This window comes from Chiloscyllium plagiosum, unplaced genomic scaffold (assembly GCF_037043375.1).
Source record: "Chiloscyllium plagiosum isolate Xiang-an unplaced genomic scaffold, Cpla_swu_hap1 HiC_scaffold_32, whole genome shotgun sequence".
Classification (NCBI taxonomy): Eukaryota; Metazoa; Chordata; class Chondrichthyes; order Orectolobiformes; family Hemiscylliidae; genus Chiloscyllium; species Chiloscyllium plagiosum.
The window spans coordinates 32,636,259-32,661,945 of record NW_028270170.1 but is presented as its reverse complement, the minus strand read 5'-3'; positions in this window follow the sequence as shown (position 1 = coordinate 32,661,945).

The following is a 25,687-nucleotide window of genomic DNA, read 5'->3' as shown; positions in this document are numbered from 1 at the left end:
CCCGGAGCAGTGTGGATACTGAGTCCCGGAGCAGTGCGGATACTGAGTCCCGGAGCAGTGTGGACAGTGTGTCCCGGTGCAGTGTGGACAGTGAGTCACAGAACAGTGTGGACAGTGAGTCCCGGAGTAGTGTGGACAGTGAGTCCCGTTGCAGTGTGGACAGTGAGACCCGGAGCAGTGTGGACAGTGAGTCCCGAAATAGTGTGGACAGTGAGTCCCGGAGCAGTGTGGATACTGAGTCCCGGAGCAGTGCGGATACTGAGTCCCGGAGCAGTGTGGACAGTGAGTCCTGGAGCAGTGTGGACAGTGAGTCCCAGAGCAGTGTGGATACTGAGTCCCGGAGCAGTGTGGACAGTATGTCCAGGAGGAGTGTGGACAGTGACTCCCGGTGCAGTGCAGACAGTGAGTCCTGAAGCAGTGCGGACAGTGAGTCGTGGTGCAGTGCAAACAATGAGTCCTGGAGTAGTGTGGATCCTGGAGTAGTGTGGACAGTGAGTCCCGGTGCATTGTGGACAGTGAGTCCTGGAGCAGTGTGGATACTGAGTTTCAGAGCAGTGTGGACACTGAGACCCGGTGTAGTGCAGACAGTGAGTCCCGGAGCAGTGCGACCAGTGAGTCCTGGAGCAGTGTGGACAGTGAGTCCTGGAGTAGAGCAGACATTGAGTCACGGAGCAGGATGGACAGTGAGATCCGGAGCATTGCGGACAGAGAGTCCCGGAGCGGTGTGGGCAGTGAGTCTCGTAGCAGTGTAGAGAAGAGTCAGGGAGCAGTGTGGATAGTGAGTCCTGGAGCAGTGTGGACAGAGAGTCCCAGAGCAGTGCGGACAGTGAATCCCGGAGCAGTGTAGACAGTGAGTCCTGGAGCAGTGTGGACAGTGAGTCCCTGAGCAGTGCGGACAGTGAGTCCCGGAGCAGTGTGAACAGTGAGTCCTGGAGCAGTGTGGACAGTGAGTCCCATTGCAGTGTGGACAGTGAATCCTGGTGCAGTGTGGACTGTGAGTCCCGTTGCAGTGTGGACAGTGAGACCCAGAGCATTGTGGACAGTGAGTCCCGGAGCAGTGTGGACAGTGAGTCCCGGAGCAGTGTGGATACTGAGTCCCGGAGCAGTGCGGATACTGAGTCCCGGAGCAGTGTGGACAGTGTGTCCCGGTGCAGTGTGGACAGTGAGTCACAGAACAGTGTGGACAGTGAGTCCCGGAGTAGTGTGGACAGTGAGTCCCGTTGCAGTGTGGACAGTGAGACCCGGAGCAGTGTGGACAGTGAGTCCCGGAATAGTGTGGACAGTGAGTCCCGGAGCAGTGTGGACAGTGAGTCCCAGAGCAGTGTCGATACTGAGTCCCGGAGCAGTGTGGACAGTATGTCCAGGAGGAGTGTGGACAGTGACTCCCGGTGCAGTGCAGACAGTGAGTCCCGAAGCAGTGCGGACAGTGAGTCGCGGTGCAGTGCAAACAATGAGTCCTGGAGTAGTGTGGATCCTGGAGTAGTGTGGACAGTGAGTCCCGGTGCATTGTGGACAGTGAGTCCTGGAGCAGTGTGGATACTGAGTTTCAGAGCAGTGTGGACACTGAGACCCGGTGTAGTGCAGACAGTGAGTCCCGGAGCAGTGCGACCAGTGAGTCCAGGTGCAGTGTGGACAGTGAGTCCCGGAACAATGCAGACAGTGAGTCCTGGAGCAGAGTGGACAGTGAGTCCTGGAGCAGTGAGTACAGTGAGTCCCGGAGCCATGTGGACAGTGAGTCCTGGTGCAGTGTGGACAGAGAGTCCCGGAGCAGTGTGGACAGTGAGTCCCGGAGCAGAGTGGACAGTGAGTCCTGGAGCAGTGTAGCCAGTGAGTCCCGGAGCAGTGAGGACAGTGAGTCCCAGAGCCATGTGGACAGTGAGTCCTGGTGCAGTGTGGACAGTGAGTCCTGGAGCAGTGTGGACAGTGAGTCCCGGTGCAGTGCGGACAGTCAATCCTGGAGCAGTGTGGATACTGAGACCGGAGCATTGTGGACAGTGAGTCCTGGAGCAGTGTGGATACTGAGCCCCGGAGTAGTGTGGATAGTGAGACCTGGAGCAGAGTTGGCAGTGAGTCTCAGTGCAGTGTGGATACTGAGTTCTGGAGCAGTGCAGAGAGTGAGTCCCGGAGCAGTGTGGACAGTGAGTCCTGGAGCAGTGTGGACAGTGAGTCCTGGAGCAGCATGGACAGTGAGTCCTGGAGCAGTGTGGACAGTGAGTCCCGGTGCAGTGCAGACAGTGAATCCTGGAGCAGTGTGGATACTGAGACCGGAGCATTGTGGACAGTGAGTCCTGGAGCAGTGTGGATACTGAGCCCCGGAGTAGTGTGGATAGTGAGACCTGGAGCAGTGTGGACAGTGAGTCCTGGAGCAGTGTGGACAGTGAGTACCGGAGCAGAGTTGGCAGTGAGTCCCGGTGCAGTGTGGACAGTGAGACCCGGAGCAGTGTGGATACTGAGTTCTGGAGCAGTGTGGATACTGAGTTCCGGAGCAGTGTGGACAGTGAGTCCCGGAGACATGTGGACAGTGAGTCCCGGTGCAGGGTGGACAGTGAGACCCGGAGCAGTGTGGGAAGTGAGTCCCGGAGCAGTGTGGACAATGAGTCCTGGAGCAGTGTGGACAGTGGGTCCCAGAGCAGTGTGGACAGTGAGTCCTGGAGCAGTGTGGACAGTGAGTCCCAGAGCAATGCAGATAGAGAGTCCGTGTGCAGGGTGGACAGTGAGTCCCAGAGCAGTGCGAGACAGTGAGTCCCGTGCAGTGCGGACAGTGAGTCTCGTAGCAATGCAGACAGTGAGTCACGGAGCAGTGTGTATACTGTGTCCTGGAGCAGTGTGGACAGTGAGTCCCAGAGCAGCGCAGACAGTGACTCCCGGTGCAGTGCAGACAGTGAGTCCCGGTGCAGTGTGGACAGTGACTCCCGGAGCAGTGTACACAGTGAGTCCCGGAGCAGTGTGCAGAGTGTGTCCCGGTGCAGTGCCGACAGTGAGTCCCGGAGCACGGTGGACAGTGAGTCCCGGTGCAATGTGGGCAGTGGGTCCCGGAGCAGTGTGGACAGTGAGTCCTGGTGCAGTGTAGAGAGTGCGTCCCAGAGCAATGTGGACAGTGAGTCCCGTAGCAGTGTGGACAGTGAGTCCCGGAGCAGTGTGGACAGTGAGTCACAGAACAGTGTGGACAGTGAGACCCGGAGCAGTGTTGACACTGAGTCCTGGAATAGTGTGGACTGTGGGACCCTGAGTATTGTGGACAGTGAGACCTGGAGCAGTGTGGACAGTGAGCCCTGGAATAGTGTGGACAGTGAGACCTGGAGCAGTGTGGACAGTGAGTCTCGGAATAGTGTGGACAGTGAGTCCCAGAGCAGTGTGGATACTGAGTCCTGGAGCAGTGCAGATACTGAGTCCCAGAGCAGTGTGGACAGTGAGTCCCGGAGCAGTGTGGACAGTGAGTCCCAGAGCAATGCAGACAGTGACTCCGAGTGCAGTGCAGTCAGTGAGTCCCGGAGCTGTGTGGACAGTGACTCCCAGTGCAGGGTGGACAGTGAGTCCCAGAGCAGTGCAGACAGTGAGTCCCGAGCAGTGCGGACAGTGAGTCCAGGAGCCATGTGGACAGTGACTCCCGGTGCAGTGTGGACTGTGAGTCACGGAGCAGTGCAGAGAGTGAGACCCAGAGCCGTGTGGACAGTGAGTCCTGGCGCAGTGTGGACAGTGAGTCCTGGAGCGGCATGGACAGTGAGTCCTGGAGCAGTGTGGACAGTGAGTCCCGGTGCAGTGCGGACAGTGAATCCTGGAGCAGTGTGGATACTGAGACCGGATGATTGTGGACAGTGAGTCCTGGAGCAGTGTGGATACTGAGCCCCGGAGTAGTGTGGATAGTGAGACCTGGAGCAGTGTGGACAGTGAGTCCTGGAGCAGTGTGGACAGTGAGTACCGGAGCAGAGTTGGCAGTGAGTCCCGGTGCAGTGTGGACAGTGAGACCCGGAGCAGTGTGGACAGTGAGTTCCGGAGCAGTGTGGACAGTGAGTCCTGGAGCAATGCGGACAGGGAGTCCCGGAGCAGTGTGGACAGTGAGTCCTGGAGCAGTGTGGACAGTGAGTCCTGGAGCAGTGTGCACAGTGAGTCCTGGAGCAATGCGGACAGGGAGTCCCGGAGCAGTGTGGACAGTGAGTCCCGGAGCCGTGTGGACAGTGAGTCCCGGAGCCGTGTGGACAGTGAGTCCCGGAGCCATTTGGACAGTGAGTCCCGGTGCAGTGTGGACAGTGAGACCCGGAGCAGTGTGGACAGTGAGACCCGGAGCAGTGTGGACAGTGAGTCTCGGAATAGTGTGGACAGTGAGTCCCAGAGCAGTGTGGATACTGAGTCCTGGAGCAGTGCAGATACTGAGTCCCAGAGCAGTGTGGACAGTGAGTCCCGGAGCAGTGTGGACAGTGAGTCCCAGAGCAATGCAGACAGTGACTCCGAGTGCAGTGCAGTCAGTGAGTCCCGGAGCTGTGTGGACAGTGACTCCCAGTGCAGGGTGGACAGTGAGTCCCAGAGCAGTGCAGACAGTGAGTCCCGAGCAGTGCGGACAGTGAGTCCAGGAGCCATGTGGACAGTGACTCCCGGTGCAGTGTGGACTGTGAGTCACGGAGCAGTGCAGAGAGTGAGACCCAGAGCCGTGTGGACAGTGAGTCCTGGCGCAGTGTGGACAGTGAGTCCTGGAGCGGCATGGGCAGTGAGTCCTGGAGCAGTGTGGACAGTGAGTCCCGGTGCAGTGCGGACAGTGAATCCTGGAGCAGTGTGGATACTGAGACCGGATGATTGTGGACAGTGAGTCCTGGAGCAGTGTGGATACTGAGCCCCGGAGTAGTGTGGATAGTGAGACCTGGAGCAGTGTGGACAGTGAGTCCTGGAGCAGTGTGGACAGTGAGTACCGGAGCAGAGTTGGCAGTGAGTCCCGGTGCAGTGTGGACACTGAGACCCGGAGCAGTGTGGACAGTGAGTTCCGGAGCAGTGTGGACAGTGAGTCCTGGAGCAATGCGGACAGGGAGTCCCGGAGCAGTGTGGACAGTGAGTCCTGGAGCAGTGTGGACAGTGAGTCCTGGAGCAGTGTGCACAGTGAGTCCTGGAGCAATGCGGACAGGGAGTCCCGGAGCAGTGTAGACAGTGAGTCCCGGAGCCGTGTGGACAGTGAGTCCCGGAGCCGTGTGGACAGTGAGTCCCGTAGCCATTTGGACAGTGAGTCCCGGTGCAGTGTGGACAGTGAGACCCGGAGCAGTGTGGACAGTGAGACCCGGAGCAGTGTGGGAAGTGAGTCCCGGAGCAGTGTGGACAGTGAGTCCTGGAGCAGTGTGGACAGTGAGTCCCAGAGCAATGCAGACAGAGAGTCCGTGTGCAGGGTGGACAGTGAGTCCTAGAGCAGTGCGAGACAGTGAGTCCCGAGCAGTGCGGACAGTGAGTCTCGTAGCAATGCAGACAGTGAGTCACGGAGCAGTGTGGACAGTGACTCCCGGAGCAGTGTATACAGTGAGTCCCGGAGCAGTGTGGACAGTGTGTCCCGGTGCAGTGCCGACAGTGAGTCCCGGAGCAGTGCCGTCACTGAGTCCCGGAGCACGGTGGACAGTGAGTCCCGGTGCAATGTGGGCAGTGGTTCCCGGAGCAGTGTGGACAGTCAGACCCGGTGCAATGTGGACAGTGAGTCCCAGTGCAGTGTAGAGAGTGCGTCCCAGAGCAATGTGGACAGTGAGTCCCGTAGCAGTGTGGACAGTGAGTCCCGGAGCAGTGTGGACAGTGAGTCACAGAACAGTGTGGACAGTGAGACCCGGAGCAGTGTGGACAGTGAGTCCTGGAGTGGTGTGGACAGTATGTCCAGGAGCAGTGTGGACTGTGGGACCCTGAGTATTGTGGACAGTGAGACCTGGAGCAGTGTGGACAGTGAGCCCTGGAATAGTGTGGACAGTGAGACCTGGAGCAGTGTGGACAGTGAGTCTCGGAATAGTGTGGACAGTGAGTCCCAGAGCAGTGTGGATACTGAGTCCCGGAGCAGTGCAGATACTGAGTCCCAGAGCAGTGTGGACAGTGAGTCCCGGAGCAGTGTGGACAGTGAGTCCCAGAGCAATGCAGACAGTGACTCCCAGTGCAGTGCAGTCAGTGAGTCCCGGAGCCGTGTGGACAGTGACTCCCAGTGCAGGGTGGACAGTGAGTCCCAGAGCAGTGCAGACAGTGAGTCCCGAGCAGTGTGGACAGTGAGTCCAGGAGGCGTGTGGACAGTGACTCCCGGTGCAGTGTGGACTGTGAGTCACGGAGCAGTGCGGAGAGTGAGACCCAGAGCTGTGTGGACAGTGAGTCACAGAGCCGTGTAGACAGTGAGTCCCGGAGCAGTTTGGACAGTGAGTCTCGTAGCAATGCAGACAGTGTGTCACGGAGCAGTGTGGATACTGTGTCCCGGAGCAGTGTGGACAGTGAGTCCCGGTGCAGTGCAGACAGTGAGTACCGGAGCAGTGTGGACAGTGTGTCCCGGTGCAGTGCCGACAGTGTGTCCCGGAGCAGTGCCGTCACTGAGTCCCGGAGCAAGGTGGACAGTGAGTCCCGGTGCAATGTGGACAGTGTGTCCCGGAGCAGTGTGGACAGTCAGTCCCGGTGCAGTGTGGACAGTGAGTCCCGCTGCAGTGCAGAGAGTGAGTCTCAGAGCAATGTGGACAGTGAGTCCCGTAGCAGTGTGGACAGTGTGTCACAGAACAGTGTGGACAGTGAGTCACAGAACAGTGTGGACACTGAGACCCGGAGCAGTGTCGACAGTAAGTCCCGGAGCAGTGTGGACAGTGAATCCTGGAGCAGTGTGGACAGTGGGACCCTGAGTATTGTGGACAGAGAGACCCGGAGCAGTGTGGACAGTGAGCCTTGAGTAGTGTGGACAGTGAGACCTGGAGCAGTGTGGACAGTGAGTCCCGGAATAGTGTGGACAGTGAGTCCCAGAGCAATGTGGATACTGAGTCCCGGAGCAGTGTGGACAGTGTGTCCCGGTGCAGTGTGGACAGTGAGTCCTGGAGCAGTGTGAACAGGGAGTCCCGGAGTAGTGTGGACAGTGAGTCCCAGAGCAGTGTCGATACTGAGTCCCGGAGCAGTGTGGATAATGAGTCCTGGAGCAGTGTGGACAGTATGTCCAGGAGCAGTGTGGACAGTGACTCCCAGTGCAGTGCAGACAGTGACTCCTGGTGCAGTGCAGACAGTGAGTCCCGGAGCAGTGCGTACAGTGAGTCCTGGTGCATTATTGACAGTGATTCCTGGAGCAGTGTGGATACTGAGTTCCAGAGCAGTGTGGACACTGAGTCCCAGTGTAGTGCAGACAGTGAGTCCCGGATCAGTGCGAACAGTGAGTCCCGGTGCAGTGTGGACAGTGAGTCCTGGAGCAGTGTGGGCAGTGAGTCCCGGAGCAGTGTGGACAGTGAGTCCCGGAGCAATGCAGACAGTGAGTCCCGGAGCAGTGTGGACCCGTGAGTCCCGGAACAGTGTGGACAGTGAGACCCGGAGCAGTGTGGACAGTGTGTCACAGAACAGTGAGGACAGTGAGTCACAGAACAGTGTGGACAGTGAGACCCGGAGCAGTGTGGACAGTGTGTCACAGAACAGTGTGGACAGTGAGTCACAGAACAGTGTGGTCAGTGAGACCCGGAGCAGTGTGGACAGTGTGTCACAGAACAGTGTGGACAGTGAGACCCGGAGCAGTGTGGACAGTGAGTCCCGGAGCAGTGTGGACAGTGAATCCTGGAGCAGTGTGGACAGTGGGACCCTGAGTATTGTGGACAGAGAGACCCGGAGCAGTGTGGACAGTGAGCCCTGGAGTAGTGTGGACAGTGAGACCTGGAGCAGTGTGGACAGTGAGTCCCAGAGCAATGTGGATACTGAGTCCCGGAGCAGTGTGGACAGTGTGTCCCGGTGCAGTGTGGACAGTGAGTCCCGGAGCAGTGTGGATAATGAGTCCTGGAGCAGTGTGGACAGTATGTCCAGGTGCAGTGTGGACAGTGACTCCCAGTGCAGTGCAGACAGTGACTCCTGGTGCAGTGCAGACAGTGAGTCCCGGAGCAGTGCGGACAGTGAGTCCCGGAGCAGTGCGGACAGTGAGTCCTGGAGTTTTGTGGACAGTGAGTCCCGGTGCATTGTGGACAGTGAGTCCCGGTGAATTATTGACAGTGATTCCTGGAGCAGTGTGGATACTGCGTTCCAGAGCAGTGTGGACACTGAGTCCCGGTGTAGTGCAGACAGTGAGTCCTGGAGCAGTGCGAACAGTGAGTCCCGGTGCAGTGTGGACAGTGAGTCCTGGAGCAGTGTGGGCAGTGAGTCCCGGTGCAGTGTGGACACTGAGTCCTGGAGCAGTGTGGACAGTGAGTCCTGGAGCAGTGCGAACAGTGAGTCCCGGTGCAGTGTGGACAGTGAGTCCTGGAGCAGTGTGGGCAGTGAGTCCCGGAGCAGTGTGGACAGTGAGTCCCAGAGCAATGCAGACAGTGAGTCCCGGAGCAGTGTGGATACTGAGTCCCGGAACAATGCAGACAGTGAGTCCCAGAGCAGTGTGAACTGTGAGACCCAAGGCAGGGTGGACATTGAGGTCCGGAGCCGTGTGGACAGTGAGTCCTGGAGCAGTGCAGACAGTGAGTCCTGGAGCAGTGTGGATACTGAGTCCCGGAGCAGTGTGGACAGTATGTCCAGGAGCAGTGTGGACAGTGACTCCCAGTGCAGTGCAGCCAGTGACTCATGGTGCAGTGCAGACAGTGAGTCCCGGAGCAGTGTGGACAGTGAGTCCTGGAGTAGTGTGGACAGTGAGTCCCGGTGCATTATTGACAGTGATTCCTGGAGCAGTGTGGATACTGAGTTCCAGAGCAGTGTGGACAGTGTGTACTGGAGCAGTGCAGACAATGAGTCCCGGTGCAGTGCGGACAGTGAGTCCTGGAGTAGTGTGGACAGTGAGTCCCGGTGCATTATTGACAGTGATTGCTGGAGCAGTGTGGATACTGAGTTCCAGAGCAGTGTGGACAGTGAGCCCTGGAGCAGTGTGGACAGTGAGTCCCGGTGTAGTGCAGACAGTGAGTCTCGGATCAGTGCGAACAGTGAGTCCCGGTGCAGTGCGGACAGTGAGACCTGGAGTAGTGTGGACAGTGAGTCCCGGAGCAGTGTGGACAGTGAGTCCCGGAGCAATGCGGACAGTGAGTCCCGGAGCAGTGTGGACAGTGAGTCCCGGAGCAGTGTAGACAGTGAGGCCCGGAGCAGTGTGGACAGTGAGTCCTGGAGCAGTGTGGACAGTGAGTCCTGGAGCAGTGTGGACAGTGAGTCCTGGAGCAGTGTGGACAGTGAGTCCTGGAGCAGTGTGGACAGTGAGTCCCGGAGCAGAGTGGACAGTGAGTCCTGGAGCAGTGTGGACAGTGAGTCCCGGTGCAGTGTGGACAGTGAGACCCGGAGCAGTGTGGGAAGTGAGTCCCGGAGCAATGTGGACAGTGAGTCCTGGAGCAGTGTGGACAGTGGGTCCCAGAGCAGTGTGGACAGTGAGTCCTGGAGCAGTGTGGACAGTGAGTCCCAGAGCAATGCAGACAGAGAGTCCGTGTGCAGGGTGGACAGTGAGTCCCAGAGCAGTGCGAGACAGTGAGTCCCGAGCAGTGCGGACAGTGAGTCTCGTAGCAATGCAGACAGTGAGTCACGGATTAGTGTGTATACTGTGTCCTGGAGCAGTGTGGACAGTGAGTCCCAGAGCAGCGCAGACAGTGACTCCCGGTGCAGTGCAGACAGTGAGTCCCGGTGCAGTGTGGACAGTGAGTCCCGGAGCAGTGTGGACAGTGAGTCCCAGAGCAATGCGGACAGTGAGTCCCGGAGCAGAGTGGACAGTGAGTCCCGGAACAATGCAAACAGTGAGTCCCGGAGCAGAGTGGACAGTGAGTCCCGGAGCAGTGTGGACAGTGAGTCCCGGTGCAGTGTGGACAGTGAGTCCCGGAACAATGCAAACAGTGAGTCCCGGAGCAGAGTGGACAGTGAGTCCCGGAGCAATGCAGACAGTGAGTCCCGGAGCAGAGTGGACAGTGAGTCCTGGAGCAATGCAGACAGTGAGTCCCGGAGCAGAGTGGACAGTGAGTCCTGGAGCAGTGTGGATACTGAGTCCCAGAGCAGTGTGGACAATGAGTCCCGGAGCAGTGTGGACAGTGAGTCCCGGAGCAATGCAGACAGTGAGTCCCGGAGCAGAGTGGACAGTGAGTCCCGGAGCAATGCAGACAGTGAGTCCCGGAGCAGAGTGGACAGTGAGTCCTGGAGCAGTGTGGATACTGAGTCCCAGAGCAGTGTGAACAGTGAGTCCCGGAGCAATGTGGACAGTGAGCCCCAGAGCAATGTGGACAGTGAGTCCTGGAGCAATGCGGACAGTGAGTCCTGGAGCAGGGTGGACAGTGAGTCCCGGAGCAGTGTGGACAGTGAGTCCTGGAGCAGTGTGGACAGTCAGTCCCAGAGCAGTGAGGACAGTGAGTCCCGGAGCAGTGTGGACAGTGAGTACCGGAGCACTGTGGACAGTGAGTCCCGGCGCAGTGCGGACAGTCAGTCCCGGTGCAAGGTGGACAGTGGATCCCAGAGCAGGGTGGACGGTGAGTCCCGGATAGTGTGGACAGTGGGTCCCGGAGCAGGGTGGACAGTGGGTCCCGGAGCAGCGAGCAGGTATGCGGGAGACGGTCCTGGAAGTTACGTTTGAGCAGCTGAGTGCTGGTATAGAGAGGTCTGGGGCTTGGAGTGCAGCAGGGATGGCAGTTGAACTGGGGTCTGGTACAGGCAATCAGATCACATGTGTTGGCCCTGCACTGAGCTGCTACAACATAATGTCGATTTGAAATTTTTTTCCTGACTGTAATGTCAATCCTTTAACAGCGTCTTATCTGTAACTTATACTTTAATCTCTGTAAAGTAATGCAACTACTTTCTATTCCTCTTTTGTATACAGGATTTGAACCTTGGTACTCGTACCTAAGAAAGCGCCATAAGAGGCAGACATTTTAAAAGCTTTTCACTGTCAGTCTACAATGGTGTACACGTGGCAAAAAGGATATTCTATTCTATATCTTAGTCTTAACATATTTGAAATACAAGAATGTATTAAACTACTTCCAAGAAACAGACAATTGATGTTAGTTTATTCTATTCAAAGAGAAGTTAGTCAGCGTAGTGGTCCAGTAACAACTGATACTCTTTTACCCATAAAGGAGAAACCCATAGAAAATATCACTGGTCTTACTGCACTATTGATAGAAACCTACAAAACAAATCTCTTAAGTTTCACTATGTTGTTATAATTGTTTCATACTGTCAAGACGAAGGAAATTTGCAACGGAACAGAAATTAAGGAAGTGTTTTCCATTCCTATCAGCGCTAAAGAGCCTTCAACTGACAGAAAATGGCAAAGCCTATCAGCAGAAGCAAATATTGACAAGAAGAATGGGCAGTACAATCCACTTTAACTGAAATCATTCAGACAGCAAACAGTCAGCACAGCCATTGTTATTGTAGATTTGCATTTGGTAGGAGAAGATGGGATGGCGCAATTTCTAGAGGAAAATTTCAATTCGTAATTTTCCAAAGCAGAATTCTCAATAGCAGTGAGAGAATTAACATGAAGTGAGCAGCAATCGTCCAGAACCATCATTGAGAATGGTAACGGAATCAGATAACCTCACTAGTACAACAACAAAGAGCAAATGAAGATGTCCAGCCTAATCAGCAAGCTTGAACAAGGGCATGCATACTTCACCATAGTTCTATCAGCAGATTGAGAAGAAAGACTTGCCTCAGAAAATAGCACTGAACTATATATGCATCCATGTAGACAACACAGATTAGGCCACATCATGATATAAATGGGTACAGTTTAGGTAGGCTCTCTGAATTCAATTTATTTGGGTGTTTGCTAGGAGTGGCTTTTAATTGCAGTTTGGATCTCATGTTGACTGCAGCTTACTATACGAAATAAATTTACTGAATAAATGATTGACAAATCTGCATATCAAGCAGAGTAAAATGCTAACTTTATCATTAATCACATGCAAAGTTGGTGAGGTTTAGCCTCAGTTCGAAGTTGGTGAGCGAACAGGAATTGGAAGATTGTTTAGCTCAAGGTGAGTGGGAGAATTTACAGTAGGCCTCACGGCATCTTATTCCAAAAGAAATTAACGGCAGATTAATTTAGAAGGATTAGAAAAGCAACTGGAATAAAGAACTGAGGCTTCCACAGTCAAAAGAAAGTAAATGAAACGTTTTCCTCTGACAATAGCTGCAGCTGGGAAGTTCTTCAGAAGATTGCAGCATACCTGTGGGTGGTCTCGACAGAAGTAAAGAATTTTAAGCTTCATGTACCTTATAACAGAATACTTGCGGGAAGTTAGAAGTAAACCTGAGTGCACAGTATAGTAAGTTATAGAGCAGATTGTTAAGTTAATACTGCTTGTTTTATTCAAGTCTTTTGTATATAATAAAATTTGTTTGGTTAAAAGAAGTAAATTCTTCTTGTGCAGTAATATTGGTTAAAATGAGGTGTTTGGATTTTTAAAAATATTAACAGTCCTGAACTGGATTTTAACACAAGTACAATGAACACTGAAATGTTTAACTCTATTCCCAATGGGCATATGTCTATCAGCACAGAGGGATTCAAAATAGGACCTCATTTTTCAGTCTTCAGGCTTAACTCTACCAAACTTATGGCACTCCGAGGTGTACGTACCAAACACAGAGGACCAGATACAAGCTTAAAGAAATGTAAGATACTTTTAGGCAGGCATGACCCCATTTCAATTAGAAAGTGTGACACTTTCCTTGAAACCCTATATAACAAACATTATTTATAGTTGTGGGATGACCTGAATTCTATAAATTAGAAAATATAACTGTCATGTATTTAATGATAACATTTTTACAATTCCTGCTCAAGAATATTCTCATTTATAACACTGGAAGTTTAGGTCATGGTTTGAGCATTAAAATGAAGTGTTGTTTTCAGGTCTTCTCACTCTTTCCTCGGAGTGTGAGGAGAATGGAGAGTGATTCATGGTCTGGCAGATAGCGAGCTTCATGTTCTCTGGCCAGAATCATACTTATACCAACCCATGGGCCGCTTAGTTCTTTACAGTGTAGGGATTTTATGAGTTGCCATCACCCATAGGATGAATGAGATTATCACACTCACTGGAATTGCGTATCCTAAAGGATGAGGGTGGGGGGGGGGGGGGGGGGATCCTAAATGATGTCAACCCAGAATTCAGAGTTAGATGGCTAGCCTCTATTTAACTGTACACCTCAGAAAAATATCCAAAAATTGCATCTCCTGACTCATTAGTGGAAATGCTACTGTGAAGCTAAAGTGGTTGGCCATATAATGTGGTGGGGATTTATATTTGAATTATAATATACATTTTACTATAGCTCACTCTGAAGAGCTCCACACTATCCCTCTTCAGGATTCCCCAGGTTCACTCAATTATTCTGTTTCCAATCTCATGCTAACATCTCTCCAGCTTCAAGATTCCCAATCCTTTGTTGCATATGGAACAAATGCCATTCTTATGTTGAGAAATTTACTGATTAATGTGTGTTTTACGTCAGTTGTAGGCAATTTTTTTCCCATATGGATCCTCACTCAACCATATGGTAACTTAAAAGACCTTGGTTAAGCAAAAGAATTATTTGAGCACTTCTGGTTAGATATCGAACAAATAATCATCCCTCGCCCAAAATCAAATCAACAAACTGCACATTCATTGCTGTTTCTAGAACCATGCTGTGCACAAAATGAAAGACCACATTTCAAAGGTATTTCATTCATTCTCCATTGGTTATAAATTATAAATTGATATTGTGATACTATTAACATGGAATTTTTTTGTCTTTTTACCAACTAAACTAAGCCCAGCTTTTGCTCAGCATGTCTTACATTGGGTTGTGAAAATTTAGTTAAGATTCAGCTGAACAGCTTCATACAATGATATGGAGAATGGGGGGTTGCAGACTAACCACATATTTTGTGACTGGGCAGTCTGGGCCATCCAGTGGTGTGCTTAAACACTAAAAATTCCCTCTGCAACCACTACTCCTAATCCACAAGAACAAAGAAAACCTAGCAAATGGATTTTCTCTCTCAATCAATAATACATCCTAAAACTGCCCAAATGACTGAAATGCAAAATGGTCCAGGGATTCCTCCAGTCACAATCTATACATTTTGACAATTTCAATCTGCATCCAATTACCCCTCTTGTTCAGAGGAAAGGAAATTCATCATTTCTTGTATATTTGTGTACATGAGATCCATGAATTCTGATATGCTTTACTGACAGATGACTGCCTTTGGCATGGGAAAACAGACTTTCCTAATCAATTCAGTGACAAAGTTCCAAAGAGACTCTTTTAACAGATCATTTAACTTGATTTTACTTAAAACAATCTCTACTCAAAGCAGCTGTTTCATCAGAACAAAGGGTCATGAAGTTTATTTTTGAGTTAGAAAGGTTTCTCTGGGGCGCAACAATGGGTGATTAGCCATATGTTTCTTACCACAGGAGAATTGTGAAAATGTTCACTTTGAGAAGTGTTTATCCTTTTGAGAAATATTTATTCTCATGCCAAATGTGGTGAACGTAATTAAAAATCTTCGGTCTGATCAGATGTTATATGGTTAATTGCTCTTAAGTAAATATGCTAAGCAAATTGTTCACTTCAACAGACAAATCAAAACCATAGTTTATCTATGTATCACCTGTTTCTGTATTAATTTTGTTGACTTGATGTTTTAGCTGTGAACATTTTTCATTTCAAGCTTATGTATACATTCCTGTCTTCTAATGCTGATAGTTTAAATCATAGCCATATTCTGCTGAAGTATGGGTATGATCATGTATTGAATAATGGCTACAACAATCTGGGCAGATAAGAGTAACAGTTTCACATGAATGGATATCAGCAATTCGATCATTCTTAAACCTTACTGTTCCACATGACTGTGGTATTAAAAGATAAAACTTTGCAAGATTTCCTTTATGTTTCTAACATGTTAATATTGCAAACAGGGGAAAACACTTCACCTTCCAAAGCAAAACTGAACCCTTCTACATGGGTAAGCATCAGTAGGGTTGGTCAAGTTTGTCTAAATGCACCAATAATACATAATGCTGGAAATATTTAGCAGGTCAGGATAGTAAAATTCATACGTCATGTGCACTCCTTCATCTGGACTATGTAAGAACAATTTGATTTGTCACAAACGTAGACTTATTGGGACTACAGATGTTTCAGGTTGGGCACCTTGACAATGACTTATTGAGTCGTCTTCTACTATGGAACAAAAGCTGATTATAAAAGTTGTCTGAAGGACGAGCTGAAGGAGGTAGCATTTGCTTGTGATTGATTCCCTACCATAAGCAGTGAAGATAGATCTCTTCAGCCTTATCTATGTAGTTGCGCTTTGAGTTATAGATATTTGAGTCAGGTAAGAGCAAGTATCCTTCTCGACATAAGGAGACCAAAATTTTACATAATACTCCAGGTGCGATGTCACCAAGTTCATATGCAACTGAAGGAAGACTTCACTACTCCTGTACTCAAATCCTCTGGTGATAAAACCTAGGATTCCATTAGCCTTCTTACTATTTGCTACACCTGGGTGTTAGCCCTCAGTGATTTATTGACAAACCTTTCTACATCTACACTTTCCAACATCTTACCATTTAAGTAATATTCTGCATGTCTGTTCCTGTTACGAAATCAGATAACCTCACATTTGCCATATTATATTCAGTCTGGCATGTTCTTGCCCAAGCCACTAAGTCTTCCCAAATGCTCTTGAAGTGACTTCATTTTTTTTTAGAATCCCTACAGTGTGGAAATAGGCCCTTCGGCCCAACAAGTCCACACCGACCCTCCGAAGAGCAACCCCCGCAAACCCACTCCCCTACTCTATTATCCTATATCTACCCCTGACTAATGCACCAAGCCTACACATCCCTGAACACTGTGGGCAATTTAGCGTGGCCAATTCACCTAACCTGCACATCTTTGGACTGTGGGAGCAAACTGGAGGAAACCCACGCAGACACAGGGAGAATGTGCCCCACAGCACATAGTCCCACCTAACTTTGTATTATCGCAAATTTGGAAATATTACATTTGGTCCATATCAAAGTTATTGATACATTTTGTGAAATCTGTGGATCACGTATTGTTATTGGCAGTACCTCACTAGTCACAGCCTGCCAACTCGAGAACGACCCATTTATTCCTCCTCTCTGTTTTCTGTCTGTTAGCCAGTTATTAATTCAGGAGAAAGTGAGGTCTGCAGATGCTGGAGATCAGAGCTGAAAATGTGTTGCTGGAAAAGCGCAGCAGGTCAGGCAGCATCCAGGGAACAGGAGAATCGGCGTTTCGGGCATAAGCCCTTCTTCAGGAATGAGGAAAGTTTGTCCAGCAGGCTAAGATAAAAGGTAGGGAGGAGGGACTTGGGGGAGGGGTGTCGGAAATGTGATAGGTGAAAAGAGGTCAAGGTGAGGGTGATAGGTCAGACTGGGGTGGGGGCGGAGAGGTCGGGAAGAAGATTGCAGGTTAGGAAGACGGTGCTGAATTTGATGGATTTGACTGAGACAGGGTGGGGGGAGGGGAAATTAGGAAACTGGTGAAATCCGAGTTCATCCTTAGTGGTTGGAGGGTTCCTAGGCGGAAGATGAGGCGTTCTTCCTCCAACCGTCGTTTTGTTGTGGTCTGACGATGGAGGAGTCCAAAGACCTGCATATCCTTGGTGGAGTGGGAGGGGGAATTGAAATGTTGAGCCACGGGGTGGTTGGGTTGGTTGGTCCGGGTGTCCCAGAGATGTTCTCTGAAACGCTCCGCAAGTAGCCGGCCTGTCTCCCCAATATAGAGGAGGCCACATCGGGTGCAGAGGATGCAATAGATGATGTGTGTGGAGGTGCAGGTGAATCTGTGGCGGATATGGAAGTTTCCTTTGGGGCCTTGGAGGGAGGTGAGGGGGGAGGTGTGGGCTCAAGTCTTGCACCTCCTGCGGTTGCAGGGGAAGGTGCCGGGAGTGGAGGTTGGGTTGGTGGGTGGTGTGGATCTGACGAGGGAGTCACGGAGGGAGTGGTCTTTATGGAATGCTGATAGGGGAGGGGAGGGAAATATATCCTTGGTGGTGGGGTCCGTTTGGAGGTGGCGGAAATGACGGCGGATGATGCGCTGTACATGGAGATTGGTGGGGTGGTAGGTGGTAGTGGGGTTCTGTCCTGGTGGCGGTTCGAGGGGCGGGGCTCAAGGGCGGAGGAGCGGGAAGTGGAAGAGATGCGGTGGAGGGCATCGTCGACCATGTCGGGGGAAAATTGCGGTCCTTGAAGAAGGAGGCCATCTGGGTTGTGCGTTTTTGGAACTGGTCCTCCTGGGAGCAGATGCGGCGGAGTCGAAGGAATTGGGAGAATGGGATGGCGTTTTTACAGGGGGGCAGGATGGGAGGAGGTGTAGTCAAGGTAGCTGTGGGAGTCGGTCGGTTTGTAGTAGATGTCCGTGTTGATTCGGTCGCCTGAGATAGAAATAGAAAGGTCGAGGAAGGGGAGGGAGGAATCTGAGACTGTCCAGGTGAATTTGAGGTCGGGGTGGAAGGTGTTGGTGAAGTGGATGAGCTGTTCAACCTCTTCGTAGGTGCACGAGGCGGCGCCGATACAGTCATCGATGTAGCGGAGGAAAAGGTGGGGGGTGGGGCCAGTGTAGTTGCGGAAGATGGATTGTTCCACATTTCCTACGAAGAGGCAGGCATAGCTGGGGCCCATGCAGGTGCCCATGGCTACTCCTTTGGTTTGGAGGAAGTGGGAGGATTGGACTCCTCCATCGTCAGACCACAACAAAACGATGGTTGGAGGAAGAACGCCTCATCTTCCGCCTAGGAACCCTCCAACCACAAGGGATGAACTCGGATTTCACCAGTTTCCTCATTTCCCCTCCCCCACCCTGTCTCAGTCAAATCCATCAAATTCAGCACCGCCTTCCTAACCTGCAATCTTCTTCCCGACCTCTCCGCCCCCACCCCAGTCTGACCTATCACCCTCACCTTGACCTCTTTCCACCTATCACATTTCCGACGCCCCTCCCCCAAGTCCCTCCTCCCTACCTTTTATCTTAGCCTGCTGGACAAACTTTCCTCATTCCTGAAGAAGGGCTTATGCCCGAAACGTCGATTCTCCTGTTCCCTGGATGCTGCCTGACCTGCTGCGCTTTTCCAGCAACACATTTTCAGCTCACTTATTAATTCAGGTCAGGCCAGTGCATTACCTCCCGTCCCATGTTCTTTATTTGGACCATCCATCCTCCTGTGGGGGGTGCTTTATCAAAACCTACTAAAAATACTATGTCCATCGGCTCTCCTTTACCAATTTTGTCAGTAACATTTTCAAAAAGCACTGACAAATTCAGCAAATACAACTTCCCATTCGCAAATCCATGTTGGCTATATCCAGTAAGATCATTATTGACTTATCCAATCCTTTATAACAGATTTGAGCATATTCCCTCTGTGCCTCACTGCTGACTTTTTATGAGGCCTGTGGATCACTGACTGGGCTGATCCACCTCCAATAATATTATTAGAAGATTTAGAGTGATTTAGAGACACTCGGCTGGGAGTATTTTATTGGAGGGCAAGACAGCATCAGATCAGCATCCTTCTTCCTGAGGTTCCGTAATAAACATGGGCCACTTCTAGAACGTAGAGTAGTGGAACAGAATCCTGATCAATAATGGTCAGTCCTCCTTGGTTATTATATGCAAATACAAATACAATTCAATGGGCTAAATTTTCACAAGAGTTCCATCGAGGGCTCCGCCTCCCACCCCACCCCCGAGTCCTAACAACTCCGTGTGGAATCCATAGTCCAGAGGAACAAGCAGCAATGCTGCCAAGTGGTTAACAATCTACTGTGTTCTGCAAGGTTAAGTGCCACCACTTCAATTCCCTCTGCAACTTCTCAGTCACTTAAACGTTACCCAGCAAGACTTGTGATCTGCCACTCTCAATATCGCATGCACTATCTACCCTCAATGCCTCTTACCAACCCCGCCGCAAAACTACTAACCCTTCTTGCACTCAGCACTCCTTATTCACCCAGGTGGACATCTCACCAGCTTTCCTGATTGATGATGGACAACCCTCCTGAATAGCCACATACCCCACGATTGGATTAAGGATTGCTCACCTTCAGCATTCAGACATGCCAATTTAGTTCAAAGACATGCAATGCATTTGCCACATAAGACCCTGCCACATGCTGTAGGTATGACACTGATGTAGCACAAAGCCTTACAGTAACTGGCAAACACGATGAGCTTCCAGGTTTTGTCCGAGCTGAAAGGCAAGCCGAGGTAAGACTGTAAGCATCCAAATAACGTAAAGTGTATGAGTGCAAAGAAAGTAAGATGAAAATCCTCAGACATGCCCTGTTCCAATGCATGAGATAGGTTCCTGTCCCTGCATGCAAAGTGGGATGTAAGGTGTCAGTGACTTTTAAAGTACAGTACTGAAGTGCTGAATCGTGATTTAATTAAGTCTCAGATACACCATGGAGATGGGGTGAGGCTGGTGCATTGCCTATGCCAACCTCCAGAGCTAGAGGATACAGGCAGATACTGCCCTTGGAGTGTGCTGTGAGGTGTTTGGTCATTGTTAACCAAAATGGATGCCCTGAGAAGATGTCAACAAGCTGCAGCTGCCAGGCAACTGCTCTGACTTTCAAATTGGGAACTGGCACAGTATAGATTCTCTTTAATGCCTAGAAAATAACAACTGCCATATAAAGGAGGTGAGGTTACATCATAACGCAACGTTAGCACATGCACATACGTCCCTCGCCTGGTCCTTCTGATCTCATGTCTGAAACCTTATGGAGAAAAATCAGACTTCTCTTTTGCTCAACATTATTCATTGACCATGAGTTTTTTCAACTGTCTCAGCATCATCTACATTGTTCAGAGGCTGGGAAAAGTTTCCAGCCCATTTGTGTGGCATGGTGGCTCAGTGGTTAGCACTGCTGTCTCATAGCACCATGGAGCTGGGTTCAATTCCAGACTGTGTGGAATTTGCATGTTCTCCCCATGTCTGTGTGGGTTTCCTCCAACAGTACAAAGATATGCAGATTGGCCATGCTTAAATTCTCCATAGTGTCCAGGGATGTGCAGGCTAGCTGGATTAACCAAGGTGAATATGGGATAGACCTGTGAACTGGGTCTGTGTGGGATGCTCTTTAGAGGGCCAGTACAGACTCAATGGGTTGAATGGCCTCTCCCTACACTGTAAAGGATTCTATATTGTTGAAATGCAATGTTGCTATTTAATCAGTTTCTCACTGCAGCACGCTCTGCCTCTCAAATTGTTGTAGGTTTCCAAGAGTTTTTTTCAATTGTTGATTCAAACTGATTTATTTAGGGAGATTCGGAGAGAGATATAATAATACTTAGGACTGAAATTATTCCCTAATTCCAAAGTCTTTCCTTCTCCTTTAATGTTCTAAGCACTAAATAATATGACAAGGAATACCAACACATTAAAGAGCTAATAATAAATCTTCTGCAATTCTTTGTTCAAAAACAACCAACCAACCAACTCTATCCAAAACTAACAGTCTGAAAATTACTAAGTTACAAACTCCCAATCTGGGAGGCTTTGCAGTATGCTGCATTAGTTTACATCACGTTTCATCAGTGGTATCATAGCCAATGAAAACACACCTGCCTTTTCTTTTATGACCTTCACTGAAATATAAGCCTTATTATATACGAATTACAAAAAAATCAGGCACATTGAAAATATTGCCAGATGTGTCACAGTGACATTAAGAGTGTAATCCAATTTCGGGGTTCATGGACAAGTCCTTGAGTCTCAGGACTCAATTCTTTAAAAAATAATTTATTTGAATGACATTTGGATTAATGGAGGAACAGTAAAAGACCTAAGTCATTCGCTGAATAATTTAACTAATTGTCTCAAATAATTCAATAATTTCATCTATCACATCTGCTCCAAAACCGCAGAAAGAGGAGCAGCCTTTAATAACATCAATCGCTCAATCGGTCAAGCAACATTGGAGTCAATGTGGGTTAACAGGAGACCTTCCAATGGTTTACGTCATAACTGACATCTATAGAGATGGCTGTGAATATCAGAGACAGCTCGAGGACTTCAGATAATGTCCTCTACTCACTTATCTTCAGCCATTTCATCAATGATCTTCTGTCCTGCAGAAAACTCAGATTAATGTTTGTTTTCTGATGGTGACAGTAATCAGCAACATTCATAACTCCTGCGATAATATCCAACAGTTTATTCAAAATCACAAAGTTCCCAGAGCTGCTCCTTCGTCAGGTCCTTCGTTGTCACTTGGCGAAAGATCAGCGCTACGAAAGCTTGTGATTTCAAATAAACCTGTTGGACCATAACCTGGTGTTATATGACTTTGATTTTGTCCACCCCAGGTGAAGGTGAGGACTGCAGGTGCTGGCAAAAGTCCTTCATCAGGAAAGCCCTTTTGCCCAAAACATAGATTTTCCTGCTCCTCAGATGCTGCCTGACCTGCTGTGCTTTTCCAGCACCACACTCTCAACTTGTCCACCACAGTCCAAACCCGGCACCTTCCACATCATGCCTGCAATAATCAAACAGCCATCCCAGCCTGCAGGAAGATTCATATCCCGGCTTGGACTGAAATGTTGCAGATAACATTTACATCCCATAAGTGGCTGGTAATGATCATTTCCACCAAGTGGAAGATTGACCAACTCCACTTGACATTCAGCGGGAGCAATGTGGTCAAGTTCCCAATGAACAATACAGTGGGGACCATAACTCAGTTGGTTGCTGAATGCACTGGCAGCATTAACATGCTGTTATAAGTGTCAGGCAGAAGCTGGAAACTCTGCTTACTCCCATGGACTTCTCAATCAAGCATTAGTCATAACACCTCACTGGAACAGTGTGCCAGAAATCAAGCACACTGTTCTCAAAGTTGTCACAAAAGTTTAAATTTTTTATCAAAGTACATTTACCTGTCTGATTGTCTCAAGTTAAAAGAAAACATGAACCATGTTTCTAGACTTAATAAGAGCTATAATTCATTTTAAATAAATAGATTCCAACCACAGGCAAACAACCACGAATTGTTAACATCTAACTCTAATAGCTCAATTCCAACTCATTTTTAGCCTACTCACAACAATACAGAAGGACGCAGTCAGATAAAAATTGGTATTTTAGGTGAGGGGAAGTATCGCACTGTGGAAACAGTTCAATAGCAACAGTACTCAGGAGCTTTCCCTTCAGGTTCGTTCACTCCTTTACAGGAGGCACAATGCAACTTGTTCACAAATTCTAAAGTCTCTGACTTGTTAGTTAAAAGCAACAGCTTACAGAAACTGATGGGACAAAATAAGTGGTTTCCTTCAGGCTTCAAGTGTGTATGCTGCAGAGAGAAAGGCACCACCTCTATAAAGATATGGTCTTTACCTGCCTCTACTTATAAGGTACATTATCATTTCAAAAATGCAATTCATTACAAGACATGTGACACACGAGGCTTACATCCATTTGTTCTATTCCCCCATCAACCCCACCCCACTCCTCCCTTATACAACCTGTGAAAGAGCCAATATTAATCCGTGGTCTCCTTTTATATGGTAGAATACTTCCTCTAATACTGGTATAGTTCCTTAGTGAAGTACTCCACTGGCTTCTCCACTGCTGACCCATCATCCTGTAACAAGGCTGCCCCTACCACCAATTTTGTTGAATCAACTGCCATTTTGAAACGGCTTGTGAAATTAGGGGTGGCGGATGTTGGTTCATTATTAGGATTGCTTTCACCTTCTCAAAGGATACATGGTATTCCACTGACCAGAGCACATTTGTTTGTTTCTTTAATAAATTTGTTAAAGTTGTAGCTACTATGCTGCAATAACCCCCAAATTTCTGGCAAAACATTCTTAAAAATCTCTTGATTTTCTATTAGTTTTGGGAACAGGGAATTTCAGTAGAGCCTTCATTTTCATTGTCTTGGCAACACTTGATTTCATCAAAGAATCATAGAGTCACAGAGTCATACAGCATGGAAACAGACTGGACGCCTGTCACCAGCAGTATTCAACAGGGGTTGTGTCTTTTGTCCAACTAGTCTGTGCCAAACTTAATCCCAAACTAAACTAGTCCCACTTACCTGCTCCTGGTCCATGTCCCTCCAAACCTTTCCTATTCATGAACTTAATCAAATGTCTTTTAAACATTCTAATTGTACCCACATTCACCACTTCCTCAGGAAAGTCATTCCACACACAAACCACTCTCTGTGTCAAGAATTTGCCCCTCATGCCTTTTTTAGATCTCTCTTCTCTTAAAATGTGCCCCCTGGTCTCAAAATCCCCCATCCCAGGTAAAAGACAGCTACCATTAACCCTATCTATACCTCTCATTATTTTATAAACTTCTATAAGGTTGCCTCTCAACCTCCTACACTTCAGTGTAGAAAGTCCCAGCCCACCCAGTCTTTCTTTATAACTTCAACCTTCTGTACCCAACAACATCCTGGTAAATCTTTTCTAAACCCTCTCCAGCTTAATAATATCCTTCCTATACCTGGGTGATTAGAATTGGACACAGTATTCCAGAAGAGGCCTCACCAATGTCCTGTTTGTCGTCAACATGACTTCCCAACTCTTAAACTTAAATGAAGGCAAGTGTGTCACAGCCTTTTTAACCACCCTATCTATATGTAATGCAAACTTCAAAGAGTTATGTATCTCAACCCCTTGGTCCCTATGTTCTACAACACTACTCAAGATCCTACCTTTGATTGTTGTACCAAAATCCAACATTTGTCCATATTCAACTCCATCTGTCATTTTTTAGCCCATTGACCCATCTCATCAAGATCCCTTTGTAATCTTAGAAAATCTCCTTCACTATCCACTATACCACCAATCTTGGTGTCATCCGCAAACTTACTAACCACGCCTTCTATTTTCTTATCCAAATCATTTGTATAAATGATAAACAAAAGAAGACCCAGACCCAATCCCTGTGGAGCACAGTTGGGGACAGGCCTCCAGTCCAAAAAGCAGCCCTCCACCACTAATCCCTGTCTCCTGTCCTACAATAAGGGTTCAGAAAAGATTTACAAGGATGTTGCTAGGGTTGGAGGATTTGAGCTATTGGGAGAGGCTGAACAGGCTGGGGCTGTTTTCCTTGGAGCGTCTGAGGCTGAGGGATGACCTTATAGAGATTTACAAAATTATGAGGGGCATGGATAGGATAAATAGACCAAGTCTTTTCCCTGGGGTTGGTGAGTTCCGAACTAGAGAGCATAGGTTTAGGGTGAGAGGGGAAAGATATAAAAGAGACCTAAAGGGCAACTTTTTCACGCAGAGGGTGGTACATGTATGGAATGAGCTGCCAGAGGATGTGGTGGAGGCTGGTACAATTGCAACATTTAAGAGGCATTTGGATGGGTATATGAATAGGAAGGGTTTGGAGGGATATGGGGCGGGTGCAGGCAGGTAGGATTAGATTGGGTTGGGATATCTGGTCGGCATGGACAGGTTGGACCGAAGGGTCTGTTTCCATGCTGTACATCTCAATGACTCTATGACTCTATGGATAACTTACTCTTGCTTTCACAAAATCACAATTCATTAGAAAACTCTAATTGCTTAAACTGGTCTTTCAATTGTCTCACATGTTCTTCCATATGTTAATCTACATTAATTGACATTGGATAACCAGTTGGAATGATAAAAATGTATATTTTTTAGCCCTTGAGCTTAAAGGCAATAACCCATACTCCTTCAATAGATCAATCCTTGAAAGAAATGAGGCAATGCCAAACCCATTGTACATACCTTATTGTGGAATAAGAATCCATTTTTTGTAACTACATTTACCCTTCTATAATCTATACAGAATTTAGTTGACCCACTCACTTTAGGAACTAACATTACTGGTGACCTCCAGCTGCTTTGACTAGGCTCAATCTGCATGTCTTGAATCTCTGTTTCCACCTGAGCTTCCTTTTAAGGGGCCAATTGAGAAGGTAACTGTTTTATTGGTACTGATTTTCCTACATTCACAATATACTGAGCTAATGTAATACATCCAAGTGTAACTCTACAGTGATCTCATATCTCCTCAGTGTTCTTACAAGAGCATCTTGTTGATTGTTCTCTTATTATGAGAGCAAAGTATGTGTCATATCCATCCTGGTATTTCTGTGTTGACTAATCGAATTAAATGAGATTCACTTTGAGGATTGTCTGCCTCCCCTTCCACCTCATTCTTATTGTTTATAAGCCATTTGTGCCAATTTATTTGACTCTGGAACTGCATCTTGAATCTCAATTAATAAAGATATGCCAAATACCTCTTTTGTCAGCATTGACTGGTTGGACCAGAGAGTCTGTTTCCATGCTGTATGACTCTATAACTCAATGACTCCATGAATTATCCTCATTCTTGAATCGAGTTTCAGCTACACTAGCGTCTGCTTGCAATATTCATTTGACTAGTGATGGACTTTGTTTAGTCATTGCCCTGATCACAGCGCCTGATGGAAAAGTACCTGGAACCTGTTCTTGCAATTGTTCCATCTCTTTAGTCCCAACTGATCTCTCTGATTGCTTGACTAATATGTGAGATAGCTGACTAATT